At 46.6% G+C, this 27,389-nt stretch overlaps 1 long non-coding RNA gene across 4 annotated transcripts in view; it reads right to left on the reverse strand.

The window, feature by feature from the left end:
- The window catches only part of LOC134515165 (uncharacterized), a 97,843-nt gene that overhangs the window by 21,665 nt on the left and 48,789 nt on the right, over nt 1–27,389 (reverse strand). For 3 of the 4 annotated variants that reach the window (XR_010070906.1, XR_010070904.1, XR_010070901.1), the window contains 2 exons: nt 5,448–5,784; nt 356–467 (listed from right to left, as the gene is read on the reverse strand). This is a non-coding gene — a long non-coding RNA (uncharacterized LOC134515165). Of the gene's footprint in view, nt 1–355; nt 468–5,447; nt 5,785–25,336; nt 25,464–27,389 lie in introns of those variants that run through there. The other variant, XR_010070905.1, reaches the window with a different exon arrangement.

The raw sequence follows: 27,389 nt of genomic DNA on the forward strand, positions 1-27,389 counted from the left end.
TTAATAAAGAAAATTTAGCAGCACACAAAACAAATTCTGCTTTTGATTTCTGATGAGGTCTAATTCCTATGAAAAAACTCATGACTCTTAGTAATAGGGTTAGCAACCATAGGTTCTTTGCTGCTAATAATAATAACAATGAGAATACACGGCAAAGATGTAGCACTGTGTTTCACATCAAGTGTTTTACCTGGAACAATACAGAGGGTTACTAACCTTGTAAGAGCTATGATACTTCGAGACGCTCTATGCAGGTAAAACCCCCTCTAAATGGATATGTCTCTTCTGCATAAGAATTCAAATGTTTCTAATGTTGCTATGTGTCCACAACAAGGTGTGCGCATAGCCTGCTCACCTCTGCTTTTCTTTCCACAAGCATGTAAACAGGTCACCACCCAGTTCTTCAGCGGCTCTCAGTCCACATGACAAGCCTTTCACCTGGGGCACAGAAGGGCCAGTCGTGGGACCTACATACAAACAACATATCGAAGAATTAAAGTGATGAAGGCAACCACTCTTCTTTCTTCAAGTTCTGGCACCTGTGAAACTCTTTCTGGATGTTTTGTTAAGAGTGCAGTCACACCAGTAAATGTGAGCTATTCACTGGAACAAAGTCTGAAGAATCGGTGTCCTTCAAGCCTTTGTGCTACCAGCACAAGCACTGCTTCATAAATGTGAGTATCAGTGATCGCGTGGTGTCTCTACAGCCCTCAGCTACTGGAACTCTGCCAGCACATGCTGTGGCGGTACCTTGTGCTCTAGTTGTATATGCCTTGAGATGGGTTGGTGGATCTAATTTGATAACATCAAATGTGGCTCTGATGCAGTCAGCTAACTCTTGTTGAATGAGTTTGAAGTTGATGCTACGTCTCTTTAGATCTGATCCTGAACAACAAAGGCTGTTTGAGACCAAAGAGCATCACAGATTTGCAGAGGAGCTTTGTCTGGCTAAGGCAGTACGTTCAAGAAGGATCAACATTTTGATCCTTCTACCGGTGAACTGGGTCATGGGAAAAAATATTGGTAAGTGGATACACTGATTAATACGAAATCTGAAACCACCTTTAGAATAAATTTAAGATGTGGCCTCAGTGTTACCCTATCCACCTGAAAATAATATGGAGGATTAGACATAAAAGCTAGAACTTTATTTATCCCTGAGCTGAGGTAATGGCTACTAAAAATGTGGATTTCATTGACAGATGATTTAGTGAACATGATGACAGACGTTCAAACATGGCTCCATTAAAGATAAAAGCAACATGCTTAAATCTCACGAGGAAGGATTTTTTTCTTATTGGTAGAGAATGTATGTCAAGACCTTTAGAAACCTAGGAACCACATAATGAGAAAATAACAAAGAATCAGCACTCATAAGTGTCTGGCTGAAATTCCCACTAAATGGCCTTTGATAGATCACTTTTTCCTGACAACAAAGACAGCAGAAGGACTGGCTGGATTGTAGCTCCTCACTGCAACCTATGATGAAAAATACTTCCTGTAGCCAAATGGAAAGCCAAGGAGAAGAATTTCTCCCTAGAAATATGGATTTTGCATTTCTAGAGTGAATCTAGTCCGTGGATATCATCTGAGAAGATCAACACCATCAGGGTCAGAAGGAAGGGGATGTAGATATAGTATCAAACAAAAATATTGGGACGTTATGTTCCTTGAAGATGGCAGTTTTATCAGCCATCTGGTGGGCTGATCATCTCGGTTTATCATCTGGGAAGATACTGAAGATCTAAAACCTAAAGTTAGTTATGCTTCTGAGAGTTCAACATCTACTGCCTGTTGCAGTGTCAGCTGCAATGCACTGGGTCAGTCGGCCTCAGTATTTTGTGTCCTTTAGTTGTTTGATATCAATGAGAGTGACTGAAAGGCTAGCTAAGAGCTGTCCTCCCTTTCCCTGCGGGCCTCAGTGACAACTGATGCTGCTACAGCACTGGTCTTCTGGAAGCACTGGTCTTGGGCGCAGCTGATGACAGTGGGTGGCCTCAGCACTCTCATTAACAGGACACTAGAGGAGAGAAACAGACGCTTCTAACATGTGGTTCTTCTCATCATAAAGTAAATGTGAAAAACTGGTCAGATGAAGTAACTCCCCAGAATTACTTACTCCTCTCCATCAACCATAAACATTACCTAAGATGACATGCTTAGATATAAACATCCATATTGCAGACATCTACATTTAGATTAGAAGAATCCCACCCTGGACATCTGCATTTCAGAAGAGGAAAACATTGGTGCCTTATGGCACAGATGCACCTAGGAAGTGATATTATCATTACAAAGACTAACGATTTTGCCTCCCAAGTCTTCCCTGGGCATTCACCACAAATGACAAACTGCACATTCAGAAGGAATGTGGCCTATTTCTCAAGAGCAGAACATAGATTATGGCCACCATATCATACTTGTTTCACATATGGCTTAAAGCCTGGGAATTTCATAAAGTTGACCATTGAAAGAAATTGCACATATATTAACTACGACTTTATTTATTTGCCAACAAACACAGAGAAACACCTACCATAACAAAAAATATAGTAACTATGAAGTACAGTAGTAGCAAACTATCCCTAATCAATACATCCAAGCAAACACTAGGGCTGATCTACTTCTTTGCCACAGAAACAAAAGGCAGAGAGTTGCAGAGTTTGGGGCTGCTTTTCACCCTTGGATAGAGTCCTGTGCAGAGAAAGTATATGTTCTGTGATTTAACGGACTCAGAGAAAAATAAGCTTTTTATCTTGCTTTGTAACAAGATTCCTCCATAATATTTTCGTAATTAAAAACTAGGAGTAGGCAGGTGAGAGGCAGAGCTGTTCCATGTGAACAAAGAGATGAGAAAGGAAGGCGTAATTGGGGCTCCTACTTCCAGTTCCTACTGCACAAGCTATAAAATTGCTGTAATGTCTTTTTCAAAGAGCTTTTTAATATTATTTCATATTGTCTTCCAAGCGAGAGTTGGCCTACAGACCTCCTTTGCTATGTCTACACTGAATTAACATTAATGAATTAATTATGAAGGGTACAATGAGTGATCTGTTCAGCTGACCAAATGTAGATGTCTACATAAGAGTGAGATGAATTATCTCTAAACTCCATTGATTGTATTGACTAGTTTGACTCCAAAGGGCATTTAGACACCTAACTCACATGTGGACACCTACCCCAAAGATAAACACCGAAAACCTCTCCCAGGCCTCACAACTCTCACTGGCAGATAAGTGAATATTCCAGACCAGCTCAGTAAACAACTAAATGATCTTAACAAACGGAGATGGTCTGAAAACAACAGGAGGCAATTCTACTGAGAAAAGAATAAAGTTCTACCCTTAGGCAGCACATGAAGGAGGACGGATGATAGGCTAAGGAGCAGTTCTGAGAAAAATACCCTAGGATTATAGCTGAATAAACTGAAGATTAATCAACAGTGTCATTTTGTTATGAAAAAAGCAGTCATAATATGATGGGATGTACACCTGACGAGGCATATGAAGGAATCCTTCCATTCTGTTTGGCACAGGTTGCATCACATCCAATTTTGGGCACTGCACATCAGGAAAGATGGAAAATAAAAGTAAAGCTGCAAGAATGGCCGGAGATCAAGAAAAATAAGTTATTCTCAAGCCATTTCAAGTCAAGATACAGATGAGGTAGCAATGGGTTTAACTTGCAGCAAAAGAGATTCAGGTTACAGATCAGGCTTGCACATATAACTTACATATGACAAAAAGGACAGTTTTCTAAAATGATTAAACACTGGATTGCACCATCTTGAGAGGTTCTGAAATCTCCATTCTTGGAGGTCTTGGAAAGCACGTTAGTCAAATATCTGTTACGGAGAACATAGTTATATTTAATTCTGTCCTGATCAGAGGGCAGGAGTAGATGACCTCAGATCTTCTTTAGCACTGCTTTCTATTGTTCCGTGATAACAACCCATTTTAGAGACACAGAAGCAAAAATATGACTTCCCTTTGACTACAACAGTGTGCCACATATCCAGAATTAGGGTACAATGACTTATCTCATTCTTTTATATAACACCAGCCATTAATATTGACCTTTTCTGAAGACAAACACATTCTCTTTTAAATAGCCACGTTTTAAAAATAGATCACAGACTCATAGAATAGTCTGGGTTGGAAGGGACCTTTACAGGCCATCCAGTCCACCCTCCCTGGCATGGGCAGGAACATCTTCCACTAGATCAGGTTGCTCAAAGCCTCGTCCAACCAGACTTTGAACACTTCCAAAGATGGGGCATCCACAACTTCTCTGGGAAACCTGTTCCAGTGTCTCACCAACCTCATCATAAAAAATGTCATCCTTATGTCCATTCTAAACCTACCCTCTTTCAGTTTAAAACCATTGCCCCTTCTGTCACTACAAGCCTCGGTAAAAAGTCTCCCTCCATCTTTCTTACAGACCCCTTTGTATCTTGAAAGGTCACAATAAAGTCTTCCCAGAGCCTTCCCTTCTCCAGGCTGAACAACCCCAACTCTCTCAGCCTGTCTTCACAGGAGAGGTGCTCCAGCCCTCTGATCATTTTTGTGGCCCTCCTCAGGACGCGCTCTAACAGATACATGTCATCTTGGACTGGAGACCCCAGAACTGGACACGGTATGCCAGGTGGGGTCTCACCAGAGTGCAGTAGAGGGGCAGAATCACCTCCCTCAACCTGCTGGCTACACTTTTTGTTATACAGCCCAGGGTACTGTTGGCTTCCTGGGCTGCAAGCATACATTGCCAGCCCATGTACAATTTTTCATCACCAATATCCCAAAGTCTTTTTCTGCAGGGCTGTTCTTAATCCACTCATCCCCTAGTTTGTATTGATATTGGAGATTGCTCTGGCTCAGATGCAGGACCTTGCACCTGGCCTTGTTGAACCTCATGAGGCGTGCATGGACCCACTCCTCAAGTCTGTAACGGTCCCTACGGATGGCCTCCTTTTCCTCTAGTGAATCAATTGCACTGCTCAGCTTGATGTCATCTGCAAACTTTCCGAGTGTTCAATCAATCCCACTGTCTTTGTCATTGACAAAGATATTAAATAGTATTGGTCCCAGTACAGACCCTTGAGGGACACCACTCATTACTGGTTGTTCCACTTGGACATCGAGCCATTGACTCTGACTCTTTGGACACAGCCATCCAGCCAATTTCTTACCCATCTAGCAGTCCATTACACCCATATCTCTCCAATTTAGAAGAATGTTGTAGGGGATCATATCAAAGGACTTACAAAAGTCCAGGTAGATGACATCTGTAGCTCTTCCTTTGTCCAATGATACAGTCACTCCATTGTACAAAGCCACTAAATTAGTCAGGCACGATTTGCCCTTGGTGAAGCCATGTTGGCTCTCTCTAATCACCTCTGTCTTCCATGTGTTTTAACATATCTTCTAGGAGGATCCACTCCATGATCTTACCGAGCACGGAGGTGAGGCTGACTGGTCGGTAGTTCCCAGGGCCCTCCTTTTTACCCTTTTTTAAAATGGGTGTGATGTTTCCTTTTTTCCAGTCACAGGGGACTTTGCCTAACTGCCACGATTTTTCAAATATGATGGAGAGTGGCTTGGAAGATACATCAGCGAGTTCCCTCAGGACCCTGGTGTGCAGCTCTTCATGTCCTATGGACTTATGTATGTTCAAGTTCCTCAGGTGGTCACAAACCTGATCTTCACTTATAATGGAAGGAACTTCATCCGCCCCCAGTCCCCGCCTTGAAGTTCAGGGGCTTGAGAGATGTGGAAAGAGAGATCACCGCTGAAAACAGAGATTAAAAAAATGTTGAGATGTTGAGTACCTCAGCCTTCTCCATGTCCATTGTCAGTAGTTCTCCTGTCTTATTTATTTATAGGGGGTGGGGGGGAGGGAGGGGTACCACTTGCAAACTAAAAAAAAGTGCATAACTGCATTGATGTTGAATCTGCAAATACAAACTGAGGAAATTCATCATTTTAATGTATAAAAAGCAGTTTTGCATTTGCAGCCACGTTAATTAGTTAGTATAGAAAATATATGCATATTATGTAGCAAATAGTGATACAAAACTGTGCATGCAATTTCATCAGTATTTTTGTGTCTTTTTAAGTTGACTGTAAAATCTCTGAAACCAAGATACCAAAGAAAACTTGAAAGAATGAAGCAGTATTGTCTCTGTCATATGTAAAGATCACTTTCATTTTCTTCAGAATTCTGCAGAATAATGTTAACACAGACGCAGAAGTATGATCTCATTCTTTGACCTTTTCAAAACAGATGGGTTGGGGGATCACCATGAAAACTGCAACTTCATAATCTTACAACATGGTTCAGAAACTATGCCAACCATTTGCACTGAATTAAGGCAATTTTCTGACGTTATATTTCAATGACCTTGTGCCCAAGGTTGAAAAAATACTTTGTAATTTAGAATCATAGAATCATAGAATTGCCTGGGTTGGAAGGGACCTTTCAGATCAACTAGTCCAACCATCAACCTAACTCTGACAAAAACCATCACTAAACCATATCGCTAAGCACTATGTCTACCCCTCTTTTAAACACCGCCAGGGATGGTGACTCAACCATTTGTTCTAGATGGCCCAAGCATACACCCACAACTTCTGTGGGGTCCTATGGCAATACTACGGAGCCTTCCAGGAAGGAAGAAGGAGAAGTATAAATATGGCAATTAACATTTTAAAGCCAAGTATTTCTTTACATCTGTGTGGCCTTCACCTGCCTATGCTTCTTCCTTTCTGCAATTGTCTTGTTACTGTTATCTGCTTCTTCGGAGTTTTTACCAAGTTTTAGAATTCAACTGAATTTCTTAATTCAGTTTCAGGACAGACAGTCTTATCTGCATCAGAGAACTCTGGGGAAAAATTCTAGCATAAATGATGTACCTCATGCTCTGCATACTGCTACAGGGGGATACATACAAAGGCTCTTCTCTGTGCCTTGGGAAAAAAACCTTGAAAATTGTTGTTCAGCACATTGGGCTTTTATATACCAAGCCTAAAAGAATAGTCAAACATGCCACAAGATTTTAATATTCATGACCTTAAAAATTGACAAGGTCATCAGATCTATCAGATTACAGTAAAATCCCCATGACATTTTTGGCTTCTATAACCCCTCAAATAGCAACGTAGAAGCCAGTGGCTCTGGGTCAGGCACTGTCTTCTGGAATTCCATCAGGGACACGCACCATCCGGATCCACAGACATTGTAGCACAGAGAGTTTAGCTCTGTTATCAGGTCAAAGACAAGCTCAGGATTTGTCTACACAAGGTGCTTTGAGAAAACTAATCGGGGTCAACCAGGTGAAGTAAACTATATTGGATTTAAACACTGAATAAGTATCTGCACAAATGCTTAATACCATTTAGTAAATCTGCATTAGAAATCTATTGAGATTAACTTCTGCGTCTCACAGATAGGACTTCTTGATGCCAAGAACTTCTGTGTCTCACAGATAGGACTTCTTGATGCCAAGAACTCTGACAGTGGCAGTTACTTAACAGAAACTCCCTAATGACAGCCATAAAGCCTTCCTTCTTCTTAAGATTTTTTCAGGGCTAGAAGAAGGTCTACCTAAACCTGCAGTTCTTAACTATGCAACAAGAGGAATGATGGCAGTTATGAGAGAAGTGATATATCTGGCAGATAAAAAGCTCATCATTATATATGGAGTTATAATGGGAGGCATTTGGAAACTCTACATTTAAATCGTGTCCTGCTGATATCAAGCTTTCCAAAAATTCAAATTGATGAGGCACTCCCCATGTGGAGATTTTGACTCCCTTTTCATAACAATTAATAGACACCAGAAATGATTAATTATTCACCTGACACAAAAAGCAAAAATTGCATAACTTAATATTAGACATCTAAAATACAGATGTCTACCTGTGACCTGTCAGATCATGCTCTACACAAATGGGTATTTCCAGGTGCAGTTCCTCTCTAAAACTGATTACGTGAATTATATACTCAAAGTACCTACTTCTCTCTTCTGACTAAAAAGAAGTGTGATGTGATGTACACCGTACACCTCTAAAGATAAATTATATTAATGTGCACCAAGTTTTCCCTAATATTTGTTTCATCTTGGCATGCCCTGCTGAGGATGATCAAATTAATGACTGTAGGTTTCTGATCTCTGGCTGCATGTTGTATTTCCCCCTGTCCCTGTGCAGGACATTTTCAGTGCATTTTCATTACATATCTGAATGAAAGTCATATTTTAATGGTTTATTTTTCTTTTGGTATGTTCCAGAGATCCAACTGTTTTCTTTTTGTTTTGCTACAAATAGCATCTGAATGTCACTTGCCTCAAACACGAGTTTCTCAAGACACCACACCCATCCGCAGAAAAGACAAATGGAAAAAAGCTCTTGGGTGATGTCTCACATCAGATTGCTCTATCAATCAGCCCCACTGCCCTGACTGTGACACCACATTAACCCTGAGAGAGGTACTTCAGCTTGTGAGTCCCACTTCTCCGATTTGATTTCAGTCAGGTTGGTGCTTTCCCTCATAGGCAGTGCCTTCACTTGAGGCTGTAGTTTGGGAACTGCTGCTCCAGGCCTCATAAAGCCTTGAATTAGGTGTATATAGAATCACAGAATCACAGAATGGCAGGGGTTGGAAGGGGCCTTGGGAGATCATCAAGTCCAACCCCCCTGCCAAAGCAGGTTCACCTAGAGCAGGTTGGACAGGAACGCGTCCAGGTGGGGTTTGAATATCTCTGGAGAAGGAGACTCTGCAATCCCTCTGGACAGCCTGTTCCATTGCTCTGGCACCCTTAATAGTATATAGTCTTTTCTGGATAAGACTAGGTGGTGACATACTAATCTAGTTTCCTTCTGCAACAGGATAACAGATGGGAGAAGCAGGAGGTGTCATATCTTGACTGTTTTTGACACTGACACGTATTATTCTTCTAACTAAGACAGAGAAACATGGTTTAGAGGAAACTAGTATAGGATGAGTACAAACTGGCTGGCAAGTCATTCAGTAGTAGCATTTATCAATGGTTAGTTATCGAAACGGAAGGATGTATAGAGTGGGATTCCCCAGGAACGTGCTAAATTTGGGGCTTCTCTATTTCCATTGACAACCTGAATGAGGGAAGACAAAATAAACATATTTGTTATTACAGATGATCCCATGCTAGCTCACAGCCAGCTACAGGACTGAAATTCAGATTATCTGGGCAAATTGGAGAAACAGTCTTGAAAATAGGTGGCAGATCAACAAGGATATATGCAAAGTCCTGTACTTTCACACTGCACAAATACAGGCTAGGCAAGAATTGGTAAGGCAGCAGCCCTGTAGAAAGCAGGTAGTGGAGCACAGCCAGGACAATCAACGGTACTGCTGCAATTAAAGAAATAAATAAATAAATAAGCGAACCCCATAGTGAGATACATAAAGAGTAAGAGTAACACAGCCTTTAGGAGACTTGAGTTGTCTGCTCCCTCAGCGGTGGCAAAGTCTTAGCCGGAATACTGCGTCTAGTTTGAGACACGGTAAATCAGATTGAGTTCAGAAAAGAGAGATAAGGATTATCAGAGGTTAAAAAAAAATACGAACCCTGTGAAAAATAAGCAAAATGACTAGCATGATTTAGTCTACAGATGACTACGGAAAACATGCCAAGAAAAGACTTCCAACATGAAGGATGGTTAAACACTGGCATAGATTGCATGGGGTAGGGGTGGGGAGGTGAAATCTCCATCCCCGGATGTCTTTAGGAACTGTCTAGACAAATGGAAAAGACAGAGGAATAGCTGGTCATCAGGGCATAGGGAGAGGTTCAATGATCTCTGAGGTCCCTTCTAACATTATTTTCTAGGATACAGTCACTCTGCATCTTCTAAACTTTTTGTTGTGAGTAGCTGTGCTTAGAGTAACTGCGCAAAGACCAGCATTTCTCATTCAGCATCCTTGGAACTGAATGAACCTCAGCTTTTTACTTGTTATAAATTCAGCCCGCTAGTTCTGAGTTCACTGCACTAAAGCTAAGGCAGTTAGACAGCCTGCTTTTATAATGCTTTCATTGAATAAATTTGCAAAGCTGCTACCTAGAGTCTACATTATTGCTCAGCACCACTTTGTTAATTTGGAATCCAGATCTGGTGACTGATTTAGGAAAACAGTTCAGCTAATCCCTAGTGAATAGAAATCCTCAGCCTAAGATTGTATGGCTCACCAGATTCCCACATGTGCAAATGCAGCAGCTGCCTTGCAAAGGGAAGTTAAAATATCAAGTACAAACTTTAGGGGTTTTTCACATGACATGCTTATTTTCCTTCCTTGGAGATCTAGGGCTCCAAAAGGAAAGGGTAGAGACAATCACAATTTTTTCCAGTAGACAACGTCTGTAGTGAGGTGGCAAGTGCACGTATGTATTCTAGAAAGCTCTTTGAGGGCAGCAATTCTGGCAGGAGAACGTTCAGAGCTACTGTTAAAAAACCTAATTCTGCTAATTAGCCTTGTCTCATTTCTTCAGTCAGCCAATACAATTAGCGTGCACACCCATGTGATATCAATAACCTACATATTTTAAACTATTTCAACATAATTGCCTTCTGCGTGACAAAACACATTCAGGCAGAGTACTATGAATTGTAATTCCTCAGTGAGGGCTTCTAGGAAGGCATTTGTTCCTATGGGAAGACCCCTGTGCAGATTGCTTCGTGCCTTATAGGAAGCTCTCGACTGACCCACAATCTGTTGATTTGGTCTCTTTGGGAGACCACACAAGGCCCATTTCTTCACTCAAAATCGGCATGAGGCGGGCAAGCAGCTGGGATGTTGAGATAGGCCTGTATATGTTATATACTGTACCTGCTCCTGCAGTAGCCATCCAAATTTAGAAATAAACGAATAAATGTAATGAAAATAACTATTTTAATTATGACAACAATGAAAAGTCATTCCTTCCTCAAAATTATTATGAAGACACAACACCTGCTCTCACATAACTCCTTCTGAGTGGCACTGCATTAGTGAATGGTTTTAGTGCAGCTGAAAGTAGTTTCTACCGAAGACAAGCACAAAACTTCCACCTACCCGGACTCATGAGAATATCCCTCAACTACGATTCTTTCTATTGTCACATTATTTACAATATGAGTTTTGAGAGCATTACGTCAGTTGCCCAGTTATATATGGATTTACATACAACCCTGGATATCCCAGACGCATGCCTCCCTCTTCTCACTCTTGCTGTGCCCTCCCACCCCAATTCTTTGCACCTTCCCCCTCCCATACTTTCTTCCACTGTTTCTGAGATTTGTTCGTTTTCCTTCTAAATGAAGTTGTGTGGGATTAACCTTGGAGGCTCTAAGTACTTTTTCAACAGACCAATGCTTCTCTCCTGTTCTCAGGAGCTAAGAGATTTACTTCTACAGTAATCTCACCTCCTGACAATTTCAAAATGGAGATCCGTTCTCTACCAGTACAGTGCAGGACACTAGACCACAACAGCTGAAATCCCTTCATTAGAAGCAGGATATTCTTGTCCAGGGTTACTTTCTAGTAAATGTACATTTGCAGGTGCAATGAGAGATCTTTGATATGATGCCCAAGAAAAAAATGAGGGTCAAAATCTAAAGCTGCTCAGATACTTACCTCCTACTACCCAACGAGAAATATTTAAACAGGAGTCAGATGCCCAAGGATCCCAGACGACACCTGGGGAGCGAGGCCTATGATGCCATCTGAGCTACCCAAGCACCAAATAATTCAACATGCTCTCAGATGGATGAGAGTCTCATGTGGAAAACTTTGCCAAAGTTTCTGAGCTAAACATTCTTCTGGGCAGTGAATTAGGTGCTGCTGGTTGTGTGTTACATGTGGAAAGCAAGGGTCTATACAAAGATGTGTTGATTGTGTTAACTTAGTTATAGTTTTAGTAGCGTCACACATAATTGAGCCACTCACTTGAGCTGTAACACAAGGCAAGCTGTATTTACAAAAATAAGGTAACTATTTTGTGATGAGTAAATGCTTTCTTAATATCATTTTACACTGGCATGCTTTTAATAACTAGCATGACTTCCTTTTGATATAACATATTATAATTTTTATCTGTCTTTCTTACATCCTTAGGCCATAGTGGCTATGACTCAACTATCACATTCTATAAGCATGCTACAACTCTCCATAATCACTGTAAGTCAGTATACAGAATTGCTGTAATGAGTTAGTTTCTGGACTCCCCAAAAATGATCTTACCCAAGTAAGCTTATAAACCAAGTAGGAAACACGAATGAGAACAGGGTGTAACAGCTGATAAAAAAATAAATAAAAAAACCCAGCTATTAAGTGAAGAAATGCTAATCCTGAGGACACATTATTCTCCTTCAGATGTTTTCCCGAGAACCCTTTTGTTTCTTTGTGGGGAAGAAAGACTGCAATATAAGGAAAAAGAGACAGTACAGGTCCTGGTACAGTACATACAAGCTAGATGTTGCCATATCCAAACTCCAGGGAATCAGCCTCCAAGGTAGACTACAGAGTCCCAAATAAAGTGCTTCAATTTGCTGTGAAATACATGAGAAAATCTGGACTCACAGAAGAGTGACAAATACATAGTTGCACATTAAGTCACGTAGAGTTAGGTGATGAAACAGGCCAGGCATGTGAAGCTTCTGAAATCTCATTTCTCTCGGGAGTTTGCATACCTTGAAGCAACAGCTCAAAACCAGTTTGAATTCTAGGCTGGGGCCTCAGATCGTCCTTAAGCACTGAGCATTGCTAGTGGGAGCGAGCACTTCAGCAGGAGCAGACCCATTACACTCGCACATTGCAAATCTCCCTGGCCACAAACATGTACATCTCATTACCCAGACTACTTTCATTTCTATCTATGCAGACGTACATTACAGATATTGAATAAAGTTCCTCCATACATTAGCCCCTTAGTACACTAATCATTTTGGTTACTCTTCCCTAAATTCCCTCTAGAGCATTTATTAATTTATGACTGAGAAGTCATATTAATTAATCTACTAAAATGAGGACATATACATTCAGATGTATGCAGAGAAACTTTTTTCCCTCTATTTATTCTTAATTTACATCTTGATGAGTCAAATCCCCACTGTTACTTTGCCAAGTCAAATAAAATTTCACCGGTGATTAAAGTTGTCCTGTGGGATTGTACAAAACACACGTCTTTAATGAATTTGGTCTGCTAAATGCACATGGCCAAGAAAGAACTGTGTTTTATATCTCTAAGCAAAAGTAATGAAGAAAACACCTTTACAGAGCTACTGGCATTTCAGTGTGCAAATAATTTTGAATGTCAATTGATTAATATTGATATCTTTGATATAACTCTATATAATAAGGCTAAATCATTCTCCTGGAACTGTTGTCCCGCACTCACTGATACATAAGGTCCTCCAATAGCTTTCAGCTCACTTGGGAGCTCTGAAAGGCCACAGCTGAGATGCAAACATACCTCTACTTTTAAAAAATAACTTTAAAAAACTTTATGGCAGGTGGCTGTTGGGTTTGTTTAGGTGGTGGGGTTTTGTTTGTTTTTTTTTCCTTTTGCCCTTTAGTTTCCATTTAGCGGGCCCGATCCTGCCACCACAAAGGAATGGGCAGGACAAGGTCGATTAGCCGGAGCATTTCGGGCCGCGACTGAGCTGGAGGGGGAACCGCCGGTGGTGCCGCTCCGGGTGACCCACACGGGCGGACCCCAGCCGGAGGACTGGTGTCTCTAGGAGGGGAAAAAGGAAAAAACAAAACCGAAGGAGGAAACCACAAGGTGTATTGGGTGCAGCTGCAGAGAAGCCAGAAGCGGTTGATGTTATCGGCCGCCTCTTCGAGCTCTGGGACCAGATACTGATTTTTACACGCAAGAGATGCGGGATGCGGACGCTTCTTGAACGCCGCAGCCCGGCAGCTGCGCGGCAGCCCCGCCTTACCGGAGAGCATGGAGAGCGGCGGCCGGCTCAGGAGCCCCGGGAGCGCTGGGCGGAGAGCCCGGGCCCGGCTCCCGCAGGCCAGCCCTTCCCCGCACCGACCTTCCGCAGCGGCCGCCGGGTTGCTGCCGGCGCGGGGGAAGCCGGGGCCGGGGCAGAGGGTGTCCCCGGGGCGCTCCCCGCTCGGAGTCGGGGGAGCCAAGGCCGTGGCTCCCCCCTTCCCTGCCTCCCCTGCCCTTCCCTGCCTCCCCCCGACCCCGCTGGGGGCTCGCTCCTCCTGGCGCTGCCATCTCCCAGCCCGCCCCGGACCGCCCCAGCTGTCCCACCACCCCAGCACTGTCCCAGCATAGTCCCAGCACCGTCCCAGCATAGTCCCAGCACCATCCCAGGATGTCACAGCACTATCCTAACTGTCCCAGGACAGTCCCAGACTGTCACAACTGTTCCAGCGTTGTCCCGGGATGGTCACAGCCTGCCCCGGCATTGTCCCAGCACTGTCACAGGATGTGCCAGCACTATTCTAACTGTCCTGGGACAGTCTCAGGCTATCCCAGCATTGTCCCAGCACCGTCCCAGGATAGTCTCAGCACCGTCCCTACTGTCCCAGCATTGTCCCAGCACAAGTCTCAGCACTGCCTCGACTGTCCCAGCATTGTCCCAGCACTGTCCCAGGACAAGTCTCAGCACTGTCTCAACTGTCCCAGCATTGTCCCAGCACTGTCCCAGGACAAGTCTCAGCACTGTCTCAACTGTCCCAGCATTGTCCCAGCACTGTCCCAGGACAGCCTCAGCACCGTTCCAACTGTCCCAGCGCTGTCCAAGCACAGTCACAGACTGTCCCCACCACTGTCACAGACTTTTCCAGCCCAGTCTTAGAGTGTCCCAGCACTGTCCCAGCTCCTCTGCGGCCACCCATCTTCCTCCCACGCGTCCCCCGGGTCGCCTTAGGGCGAGCATCGCCCCCCGTGTACCAGCCAAGTGATATTAAATGGAGGAACTCGGCAAGCGCAGCCCACGGTGACAGTCCCAGGGCCACGGGAAGGGCTCATCGTGCCCCGGGACAGCTCTGTGGCCACTGCCACAGAGACACAGAGGGGGAAAGGAGCCGGCGGCTCTGCCGGTGTGACCCACAAATCGTTTTGCAGCTCAGCTGTAGAGTTTGCAGAGTTGGCATGCACAGTGAAACGCCAGCAGCGTTTCAGCTCCCCCCAGGAAAGTCCCAGCACGGACAAATCCGCAGCTCGGGGTGTCAAGTTTGCAGAAAATGGCCGAATACAAATTTCTTTTGCATTTCCCTTCCGGAAAAAAAAAAAAAAAGGCTGAACCCAGGAGATAAATGACTGTCTGGTGGTAAATACTGACCAGCAGCAGCAGCTGGAGACGAATCACCACATCGCCAGCATTTTAACAGCAGCGTTTAGAGGAGAAGGGGGGGGAAAAGCGAGATCTCCGGGCTGCCGCAACTGCTTGCACACCCACTGGTTTCACTGGCTCCAGTGTCTGCGAGAAAAAGATAAGAGGCTCGTGCAGAGAAACAATTAAAAAGAAAGGAAAAAAAAAAAAAGAAGAAAAAACAACTAAGAAGCACTAATGATTTGAACGTGGTTGCAGCCCTGCAGAACTGCTCGTCCCGGCTGGGGACAGCGCAGGTGGCAGCGGGTGGCAGCGCCCGGCGGTCCCCGGTCCCTCTGCCCGGCTCAGGGCGGCCAAGGGGAGAACGGGGGGAGCGGGGAAAAAACGAATACCGGCCGCAGGGAGACCCCGCTGCCCCGCGGGGCAACCTGCGGGCGATGGAGGCGGCGCCTCGGCGGTACCCACGGACCACGGGGACAGGCGGTGGCTAAAGGAGGGCTCCCCCGCTCCCACAGGGTGATCGAAAAGGAAAGCCTGAAATTCCCCCAAACACACGTTTTGGTTTCAGCGGAGCGGGATAGGAATGACTGTCATTAACTACCAGGTCTTGAAAGTTTTTCTTGCTTCTTTCAAGGAGCCAGAAGTTATTTTTCGAAGCGGTGTCATTATCGTTCCTGTCTTTGCGTATTTCCAATATACCGGGAAGATTCCATCGGAGCAATTTGAACAATTTTACAGTAACTACTAATTTTCCCGGAAGCCAAAACTAGCTTGGGAAGCAGATCTGGAGCGGGCTGCCAGCGGCTCTCCACCCCGCTTCGCCTGACCAAGAGCTGAGCGTAGACATGGCTTCAGTGCCAGGACCCCCCTCCGGCACCCCTCCCGGTAACCTCCCTGCGAGCAGAATCGGGCCCCTCGGGAACTCGGTATATCCCCCGGACAAGGAAATAACCGAGAAGAAGCAACCATCTCAAGTCCAAAAGGCGGTTACACTTGGAAAAAAAAAATAATCCAGTTGTTGCTGCTTTTTTTACAGCCATATTTCAACCTTTTCCGACTCTGAACTTTTTTGCTTAATTGCATCGTTTGACCTTTTGCTAAAAGGAGGTGATTCGTCGCTTCCTTCTATATGTTAAATAACTCCTTATGTACCGGGAGAAATAAAAGTACTAGCAGATACCCAAGGTGCCGAGTATTTGCATTTGGTATGTTTAACTATGAGGTTTAAAATGTCTTAATTTAATTACGCCAAATAGGAAGATAACATCGTCGTCTGTAGAGCTCAAATTGCCTGAATTTACACCCAAATCTACGCAAAGTTCTACAAAAGACGAAACCGGTAGCCCCGGTGCCACTGGGGCGGGAGAGGGATAGAGGGGGACACATAAAAATATAAGCTTAGGGACATCGCCGAGGAAAAGGGTGTCCGAAAACAGGACGCTCAGAAACCTGACATCGAGGGGATGAGCTGGGTGTTGAGCCTGGCAGGAAAGCGAGCCGTCACACAGATTTAGTTATTACCAGCCAAATCTTTGGACTGGGGAACGAAAAAGGGAGAGAGATATAACATTTGCAGCTGGAGAGAAGCGAGTTCCCCGTGCCCCCGGCCCCGGTGCCCGGCAGCCCCTGTCCGGCCAGGGGCCACGGGAAGGGGAAGGGGGGGGGGGCGGGGGGCGGCATTTCTGAAATTACACCCCCTGCTTTTGGCCACGGCTCTGAAATAATTGAAGTTTAAAAAAAATTTTTTTTTTTTAAAAGATAAATAAATAAATAAATAAACCCAGGAAAAGACAAGTCGTCGCTGGGACTCCACTATCCAAACCCAGGTCACTGTATTTCTTTCGCTGAGGGTTGTCATTATTTGCTGTATATATCCTCCCGCCGGTCAGTCGCGACGAGCACGTTTTAAAGCCTCCACTAATTTACAGAGAACAAAGACACTTTCCAGCTACGCTAGAAAATAAAAGAGAAAAAAAAAAAAAACTCGGCTTAATTAAAAATAACGATTTTGTTCTTGGACAGCTACCAGTTCTTTGCTCTTACCGTCCGGGGACCTTGATTTAACCTCGGTAACACCCTGAAAGGCTGTAATCATTTTGCATCCGTTGCATCGTACCTTTTCAGTCCTGCAACACAGAGCAGTACCATGCCGACCGCAGGCTGCTCCGATAGCTAGTTGGTTCGGTGAAAGAAACGTGATGAGGCGCACGGGGTTAATTAAATCTTGCAGAGATCCAGTTGGTATGAGCAAAAATCATCCAGTCTTTTAACAACCTGGTCGCGCACGTTCGATATAGACAACGATGTCTGAAAAAATAATTACGAAATTACGCGGCTCTAGATACACACACACAGAGGAAAAAAAAAAAGTTTCCAGACCGAAAAAAGAAAAAAAAAAGCCTCAAAATCTCGGTAGAAGTGACTCGTGTTAACGGCGGCTGCTGATCCTTCTGCTTCGCTTTGACGCGCAGATCACGTCCATTCCTTCCACAGGTTTCCCAAAACCTCGCTTTTCGAGCCCATTCTGTGGGCTTGACCGCACGGAGAGCGATTTGGGGGAACGGAGGGGGCTCCGCCGCCCGCCCTTCCCCCCCCCCTGCGGGGCTGCCCGAGCCCTCTGGAGGCGTTTGAACGAGGGGCAGGGGGAGGTGGGCAGCTGCCGGGGCTGCCCCGCGGAGCCCGGCGGGGCTGCAGGACGCGGGGCTCCCGGAGAACTTCCAAGCACATCGCCGAGGAGGAGAGCGGGATACCGGAGTCGCTCCCGCTTCGCTGGAAGCGGAGACGCACCGTGTCAGCCCCGGCACAGCCAAAACCCTTCTCACCCCCTCCTCCCTCACACCCTTCTCCTCCTCAGCTATATCTGATTTTTCTTGGGGTTTTTTTTTTTTTTCCCCCTTCCCCCCTGCCTTTGACATTTGGGGCTTGTGAGCAAGGAGAGCTCTGAAGCGGCGGTTACTACCGCTCTTTTTCCGTGACACCACGGGGGAATTTTGTGGGGTTCTTTGAAGGATAAAAATCAGGCAGGCGAAGGCGTTGACTTTATTTGGTGATGGTTGGCGGCACCCGCCTAGCGCAGAGCCGGAGGTGGCTGCGCGACCCTGGCTCGTCCCCACGGTGAGGCAAGCGGGGACGTCCCCCCGCGTCCAGCTGCGAACACGTCTGAGAGGGAAACAGGGCTTGGGAGAGGTGTCCTTTCTCCACCCAGAAACATCTTTTCCTCGACCCCCAAAACCAGAGCCGGCGTCTCCCGGCCCCCCTCCCTGCTTAGGGGCGCGGGGAGCCGCTTTCGATCGCTATCTCCAAATTTCGCTGGTTTCTTAAGGAGGGAGACTGAAATACTAGCGGTATTTTAGCGCACAGCTGCTAGAAGTTGTTAGTAAAGAGCATCAAATCAACTCCCCACCGCTACTGGGAAAGTTTCTTTTTAAAAAAAAAAATAAAGGAAAGGACCTTGGATTTGATTTCTCCGTCCCATTTTGAAATGCGGTGAGTTGCCGTACGCTGCCAACAAAATCCTAAAAGTTTGCAGGAAGGTATCAGTAATAATGATAGTAACACCAAAAGCGGCGCTCACAGCGGTGTGCAAACCCGGTAAACGCCTGACCGGAAAATCCAGGCATTTGGAGCTGAATTTTGTCGTTTCAGTTTGCCTGCTGATGTCAACGGCGTGTCACTAACTAAGAAGTGAAAATTGAGGGGGAGCGGCGGGGGGCAAGGGAGAAGGCAGCAAGCGCTGCTTTCCAAAAGGCGGAGGTGGGTTTTTTTGAGGTCATTTCATCTCGACACTCTTTCGTCATTTTGAATGTAAAAGAAAGCTGACCGGCTCAGTTTTCCCAGTCCCTCGCCCGCCTGGGGCGATGCGGTAACTTGGCGCACAGCTTACTGTAACCAACATTCTTGGTTCTTCCCCTGATGCTGACCGTGCGTTTAGTAAAAGGTCGGTGTAACTGTACGAGCTCGCTGCAAAGTGGATTAAACTACGAGTCTTGAGAATGTGGACATTTGGAGCTTAATCGTTGCTACTTTTATATTACGTTACAGAGGGAATATGGAAAGCTGTTTGTTAAACTTTTGATAGGAACTTCAGAGTTTCCTTGTCTATCTTAAGAGCAAAGCAGCGTGCAACACGTAGTAACTTTTCCCTGCAAGGCATCTATTGCCCGGTGCAGGAAACAATCTGTATCCTTTCGGAAAATACAGTACAGCTCTTAAAAACTTGGGGAAAAAAAAAATAATAAAGAGCCTTGTCCTCCGCTTAAATTATCTTTCCCCCGCACAAACCAGCCAGCAAACCACCACCGAAGCAGGCGTGCTGCTCTGTCCGCAAACCTGAAAAAAAAAACAAACAACCAAAAAAAACCCAAAACAAAACAAACAAAAAATCCCCCCCAAAAAAACCCAAAACGCGGAGGCATTCCTGACGGCAGAAGTGAAACCGTCTCGATCCAGGCGAGTTTATTTGTCAACCCGGGCAAGCAGCGAGCCCGCGGGAGGGGGGGTAGGGGGGCGGAGGAGGCGGGGGGGGGCGGCTCCGCCCGCGGGGGTGCGCGGCGGCGGCGGCGGGAGCGCGGAGCGACCCGGCGGGGCTGCGGCTGCTGACTCAGAAAAGCAATGTAGGTCAGAACGAGTTTCCTTAAGTTACCTTAAGTTCGAACAATTCGGCTTTTCTTTAGCGACTTCCAAAGTGCTGTTGCAACACTTCTGCACGCCGCGGCTTTCGCCGAAGTTCAGCCCCCGGCTCGGAGCGCTCGGGGCAGGCGCGCCCGCCTTTCGCCTCTCGCTTCTATCTGCCCTCCAACATTTCCATCACAACCCTACTTTTTTTTTTTAAAAAAAAATCTTTTGTCTCAGAGACGTGTTGTTTTTGGTTTTTTTTTTTAAATAAAATAATAAAATTGTGCCAGCGCGTCACATTCCCATTTTCTTTTAAGTTTTAGGAAGAAGCAAAGCGAATTGCCTACCTACTCTCTGTGCGGTTCTCAGCTCTTTCCAGGAAGGCTTATTCACGGTTCACAGTTTGCATCTATTCTCTATTACCACTATTTACTACCTTCCACCACCAGCCAATTTTTACACTATCACTTAAAGGGCTATTAAAAGAGTTCACTTTTGCCAAGGGTTTTGTACGCAAAAGACGATCCGTCTTTTGAGTGACAGTGAACACTGTCCGTCTTCGAACTAGGTAATTTTCGTTATTTCTTCCCCCCCCCCCTTATTTTCCTTTTTTTTTTTTTTCATTATTTTTTTGACCACAGCAGAGCAGGAAGAGAGTAGCCGCAGTCCCCACGGAGGATGAGCAAGCGTCGTGTCCTGGCGCAAGTGCAGCGAAGTGGGACGGAGACCTCGCTGCGAAGCACGGAGTCGTAGAGGAGAGGAAAGCCCGGAATTAGGGGACACTTGAAGAAAGGAGCCACACTAACGGATTTTATTTTATTCACTCGGAGCTCTCCCCAACCATTAATTACCTGCGCTCCCCGCTCCCCACAGCAAGCCGGGGCCGTGCGTGGGCTGGGGCGGGAGATTTACGAGGGATTCGCACTCTCCCCCAGAAAATCATCATGGGCAAAGCATCCGCCGTCTTGAAACATAACTTAGAGGGGAAATCATCCGCCCATAGATTTCACGAAAGCAAAGAGCGGGGGAAAAAAAAAAAAAAAAAAGCCAAACGTCGCCCGGTCCGACGGCTGTATTTCACATCGCCCGCGTGTCCCCCACGGGTGTTTCTAGGGCGATGGCACAAGCGGTGTCAGGCACACCTCCAGCCTTCCTCCTTCCGTCCAGCTCCTCTCTAACCCCGCGGTGACACCCCGCCGGCCTTGGTGCTCGCAAGGAAGGATTTCCCCGTCTAAACATAGAAGTTTTTGCCAACGGAGCAGGAGTCCCGCGAATGTTTCCCCGAGCGTGTCACAAGCAGCGGCACCGGCAGCTCCACCGAGCCCCCGAGGCCGGAGCCGACAGCCCTCGGCAGGCTCGGGCAAGCCCGGTCCCGGCCTCCGCCCGCCCGGGGCACGGGCGGCTCTGCCTCCCGGGGCGGGAGGGGCGAGCTCTTCGCTCTCCGAAAAAAAAAAAAAATAAACCGAGTTGAAAGCAAAAAAAACCCCAAAAAACCCCAAAAAACAGGTGGGGTGTTTTGGGGTGGCTTTTTTGAGGGTTGCTACCCTGCGGCGGAAAGCTCCCCCCGTCCCGCGGCACCCGAGGGCGGTGGCCGGGGTGACCGTGGGCGCTCAGGACGGGGGAAGGGAAACCGGAGGGGGGAGTTGGCGGGGGGGGGGGGAGGTGAGCAAAGCTCGGCACCCGTTTGGGAACACCGTTCCCCAGCCTCGGCGGCGGTGGAAGGCCCTCCTCTGGTGTTTGCAGTTTTCTTTGTTTACATTCAGTTTAGAAACATTGGCCTTCGGCCAGAAAAGCGCCGGTTCCCCCCCCCCCCCCACGCCGCCCCCGCCTCGGATGGCGGAGGAGAAGAGACTTTTAACTTTCACGACACCCCCCCCCCCCACCCCAACACACACTCCGGGTCCTCCTCCCCCCACCCCCACCCCCCACCCCAAGATTAACCCATCGCCCAACCTCGGAAAACGGGGATCGGACGCTACATGCACCTGCCCTCCTCGGAGCTTTCAACCGAGGGGGTCGCAACAGGTTTCTATCGGGGGGATGGAGGTTGGAAGGGTACCGGCGAGGCGAGGAGCGCCGAACCGAGCGGCGGGGCCAGGGGGCCCCGCCGCTCGGTTCGGCGCTCCTCGCCTCGCCGCCCGCGGGGCGGTGCTGTGCGGCGGCAACCGGGCGGGGAAGCAGCTCGGTTCTCCCGGTCCCCCCGGTCCCCCCCTCCCCCCCCCCCCCCCCCGCCGTGTTCGGGGCGGCTGCGTGGAGAGCGCTGAGGTCGCTTGGTGCGCCGTGCATGTGTGTGTGTGTGTGTCTCCACGCTCCTCCACCCCGATATCTTCCCCCCCCCTTCATTCCCCCCCCACCCCCCCTCGCCGGCGAGGAGTAAGTGCCACCGCTCCGCCTTCTCCTTTTCGCAATGTTGACGCAATCTATAAATAGTGGAACAAAAGGACCAACTTCCTCGCAGCTTTGCTGAAACTGCACAAAAAAGGCAACCCGGGGGGGGGGGGGGGGGCTGGTTATTTTTTGATTTTATTTTTCTCCGGTTAAAAAGAGAATCCTCCCACCTCCCCGCACGCACACACGCTACTGGAAGATTATTTCTATTTTTTTTTCCTCGCTGTCTCCTATGCTGGCAACGTCCTGCGAGTGGCTATTTTGCTTTTGCACCGAGAGAAGGGCTTCCCCCCCCCCCCCCACTTCTGACAGTAAGTGCCATTTAACTACTGCCTTTTCTACAGGGAGGGAAGAATCGGGGAGGGGGGGGAGCTGCTTGCTCGCCTACCTGCCTGCTGCCCCAGAGAGCGGGCAGGAGGGACCAGGCGCTCCGGGGACAGGGGTTTGGAGGCGCTTAGTGCGATGGGGAGGGGGGGAGGCAGCGCCACGGAGCGAGCGGGGATGCGCGCACGGGGGACGGGGCGTGGGGTACCCGTGGATTTTGGGGGGGGGGGGGGGGGCGGGGGAGACACACGACACGGACCGGTGAAATAAGGTGATCGGGAGAGGGGGCCGGTTGCCGCTGCCCGCCGAACAAAAGCTGACGCTGATATTTAAACGGGCTTTTGTTAGGGGGGAAGTGTGTGTGTGCGTGTGTGCGCGGGGGAGGGAGGGGGGGGGGACACCCCGCCCGCAGCAAGTTGCCGTGCGGCGGAGGGCACCTTAGACTTGTTTACCGCTCACCGCCGTGTTTACCCTGCACACACACGACGCGGGGCTCCCTCCCCAACACCCCCCCTCCCCCGAACCCCTTTCCCTCCTCCGCGCCCCACCGGAGGCGGAGGGGTGGGGGGGGGGGTGGGGGGGGGAGGGATGAGCGGAGCGGGGTTTAAAGGCGGGGGGGGGGGGGTGCGCGGTCAGGAGATGCTGATACGATCACGCGTAAAACAACCCACCCCCCTACCCCCCCCCCTCCTTCTTTGCCAGTCGGATCGGTGCAAGCGCAGGCAGTTACTGGCCGGAGGGAGAATTACATCATCCCCTGCTCCAGTGATGCTACCTTTCGTGCCGCTACCATGCGCGCAGGGAAATAAGCGGGGGCGCGCCTCCCCCCCCCCCACCCCCCCCCCCCCCCGGCTCGGGCTTGCGCCCGAGCCGGGGGGGGGGGGGGGTGGGGGGGGGGGAGGCGCGCCCCCGCGTCACTCACACACACACACGCCCGCCCGAGTGTTTACAGCGCGCACACAGGCGTATTGTGACGTCGCCTGAGTGACAGCCCGCCGCGCCAACGGGGGGGGACACGGGACACGCGGCCCCCGACGCCGAGGCAAGAACACTGGCGCTCCGCCCGCCTTTCTTCCCCCCCCCCCCCCCCCCCCCCCCCCGCCACGACCTGGGCGCTTTCGCATGGTGAGGGGGGGCGGGACGACCCGATGCCAAGACTGAATACTTCGAAAGTTAAATCAAACTTACACGCTCAGGGTGGTTTACAAGAGGCCGATTCATTAGCGTTTATGACGTTTTATGACGTTTCAGGCGCGTCTTACACACTTGTATTAATTCTTGCGCGAGAGGCGAGGTGTATTTGTGGGGTATCTGTGAAATTAAAAGGGCCGTCTCAAGTTTTGCGTGTCCCCACAGGAGCCGGTCACCGGCCGGGAACATGCTCCTGGATAGGGTTTGGCACAGGGAAGACGTGACCGTAGAAGCTGTCACAGTGGTGGCCTTGTACGCTTCATTGTCCAGAGTGGACAATAAAAAGCTGATTTATTTTTTTTTAATTATTATTATTAAAACGGGAAATACATTTAAACACCCAGGACAAAACCAACATTTCACACACCGTAGGCTTTCCCCGGTGTTATGAGCGTAATATTAAAGGGTTAGAAACTTGTTGCGATACGCTGCTGGAGGAGGGGAGGAAACTGGGGTTTTTTTTACACAGTCTGTGAAAATATTGAAGTAGTACTTACCCACTGCAAAGTCAATAAATCCGTATCACGCTAAAACCAACAAAAAGAGTTTTACAAACTGATACTTGTCAAGAATTTGATTGCCAGAATGCAGCAGGGCGAAATTATTACTGAAACACCAGCATTTACTCACTGCAAAATTCAAGTACCCGTGAAGCCCTGTTTAGTAGTACGCACAGTTTTTTAATGTGTTAATGGTTTGGGTTTCTTCAAAGTGTGTTACTTTTTGAAGTCTGGGTGTTTCTATTTGTGCAGAAAATAGACTGAGAAGCTTTGAGCTCCTACTGTTACAAAAGTTAAAAGGAAACAAAGTTGAGCTGCTAAGTCGGCAGTCTGGAATGAGTCAATAGTATCTCCTTTGTCCTGCTAGCTTTTTCTGCTGTGCTGTATCTTTGCTCTATTTCCTCTGCACAGGCAAATAAGCATTTCTACCCTCTGTCTATTTAATAGTTAGACTTTCGAGGTCTCCTGGCTTCTAAATATTCTGACCCACTGGTAAAATTCAAATGCATCTGCCTTTCCCGGCTGTGTACAACAGTCGTGATAGTGTCAATGACAGTACACTCACTTCTTTAACCACTTAGACACTTACACATTTTCCATTATCTATAATTAATGGGGCAAATTATTCTTGCTTTGTTGTAGTAAACCTTCACAGGGGAACAAATGTGCCTTTTTTAAGTGTTTCATCATCCATCATCTCTTGTTTTTTACAAGAAAAAAAAAAAAAAAGATCGGGATGGAGACGCGAAGGAGATGTAAATAACTCTCCCCCTCGTTTACTTGGGGATTCCCGGGGAGTCTCAGAGGGCACGGAGGTAACACAGCTGGCTTTTACAACAGGATCACAGGTCCTGACACAGGGTCGCAGAGAATCTATGCCTGGCTAGCCCTGTGCTCCAGTTTTGTTTAGCTGGTAGCTAGTCCCTTGAGGGATCAATGTCAACTTAAGCATGCTAACTTCGACAAGCAAAGGGTTGGCCAGTGACCTAGAGCTGTAACTGGCTCCTGGAGGGCTCCCTGGTTCTGCTGCGCTTGGAGCTCCAGCGCTGCTGCCAGGCTGCTTCTGCGGCTCTGGAGCTTCTCAGAGACAGAAATCAAAGCAGCAACAGTATAAAAGGCAAAGCCCAACACTGTCCATTTTCTGAAAACAAAAGGTGGGTAGATGTATTAGGCGGATTGGAAAAGCAGCTTGGGTAGGGATGTGGTTTATAGACTGAAGCAAGTCCCATCACCGTGAGTTAAGTTTCTGTGTACTTCAAACCCGCTTTGCTCTCAAATTCTGGCCTTGGGATTGGTATTAGTCGTTCTGCAGATCTGTCACACTCCCACAGATGATAAACAAATGTCAACTCAATATCCCAGTATCTCACATGTAAAAGTATTAGTGTTCAGCATATAAAATAGGAGCATTACTCTGTATTACATACATGTCTTCAATTAACCCATTAAGGAAGGAAGTACATATATATATATATATATATATGCACACAAACATACATATCTTCTCACTTTAATAGTCCCTTCTGGTTTAACTATCAAAAAGCATTGGAGACTAGAGTTGGGTTACTAGAGTACAAAGAAAAGTGAAACTGTATTAACTCACTGGGAGGTTGAAACCTGTATTTTAATATATACAATATGTCATTTTTACTTAATTTTATGTTAAAAAACAAAGGCTTTTTAGGTCAAGATAATTTTTGTTTAATAAAAATATAGCTTATTATTAATTTGCCTAGGCCTCCTTTTCTTTTGATTACATAAATGAGTAATTCAGCATATCATTATCTGAATGACCATTCCTTTCCCTTTTCACTCTTGAAAAAGATTATCAGTCAGCTTCTGCCATAGTGTTGTATCTGTGACCATTTTGATTGTGCCATATAATTTTGTACTCCCCCGCCCCGCCCAGTTCTTGAACAAAATGCAGCCTCATAATTCCTAATGATAACAAGCCGTTTTTTTCGGGTAACCATAAAGGCCTATGCTAGGAACTTCTCCATCTTTCGTTTAAAACTCTAAACACATTTCTATCTTTTCAGTGATAAAGGGTGTTACTAACTTACATTTGGAAATTTGACTGATAGAGACAGCATAGTCTTCCTGGTTCTGCAAGCAGGCAGTTCCAGTGCTTCAGCTTTTGCACAGCAGCACTTTAACAAGCAGCAGCCATGCATAACTAACAAGACTGCAAGTCCAGTTACTGCTTTTTAGAAGCCTGTACCCAGCTCTTCTGTTATCCGAAATGTCCATTTTATATTGTTGCAGCCATATGAGAAAACTTATTAACAGCAGGGAAGTGCAGTAGCTGCTCACGATGGATAAGATACAAGAGCAGAAAAAAAGTTTTTAAAAATTCAGCCTGAGGCACAGGAGGAAAGCAGCATGAGCTCCAGCTATCCTTTTATAGTAACTGGTGTTTTATGGAAAGTGGAGAAGAAAAGAAAACTCTCTCTTCCTTCCAGAAGCTAGAGAGTGATGGCATGACCCTTCTAACTGAAGATTGATAGTATTCTTGGAGAAATCTTTATGCAGGTTTCATTTCTAGTATCTGGAAATGAGAAGTATTGTTTTCCCCAGTTCCTTTTCTCAAACTTACTTCTGGATTCTGGGTCTTATAATCTAGCAATATTGACGGATGTCTAACACAACAGCTTTCAATTTTGGTATTAATGCTTCACAAAAAGGAATATATTTTTCAGAATAAAGTACTGTAATAGTTTTAATGAATATTTTCTACGTGTACAGTTAACGTTATGAATACTACATATATAGAGATGATATTAGCTAATCAGGGCATTACTTTAAAATGTGTACATAATGTGTATACAAGGTACACCTCGCACAGATTAAAAAATTGCTCTCAGCATGGATTATAGCTACAAATAGATCTTTTGTAAAAGATGAATGGAAATCAGGAAATTAGCAGTAATCCATCAGATGAGAAATAAGCCCTTTAGACTGCACAAAGTAAAAAATAAATATGCCGAAAACTAGGCAATACTAGCTGGCAAAACAGAATACCGAAACTACTGTACCTTTTTAGGACTCTTAGTATCCTTGTTTCTGG

Source organism: Chroicocephalus ridibundus, chromosome 1 (genome assembly GCF_963924245.1).
Source record: "Chroicocephalus ridibundus chromosome 1, bChrRid1.1, whole genome shotgun sequence".
Lineage (NCBI taxonomy): Eukaryota > Metazoa > Chordata > Aves > Charadriiformes > Laridae > Chroicocephalus > Chroicocephalus ridibundus.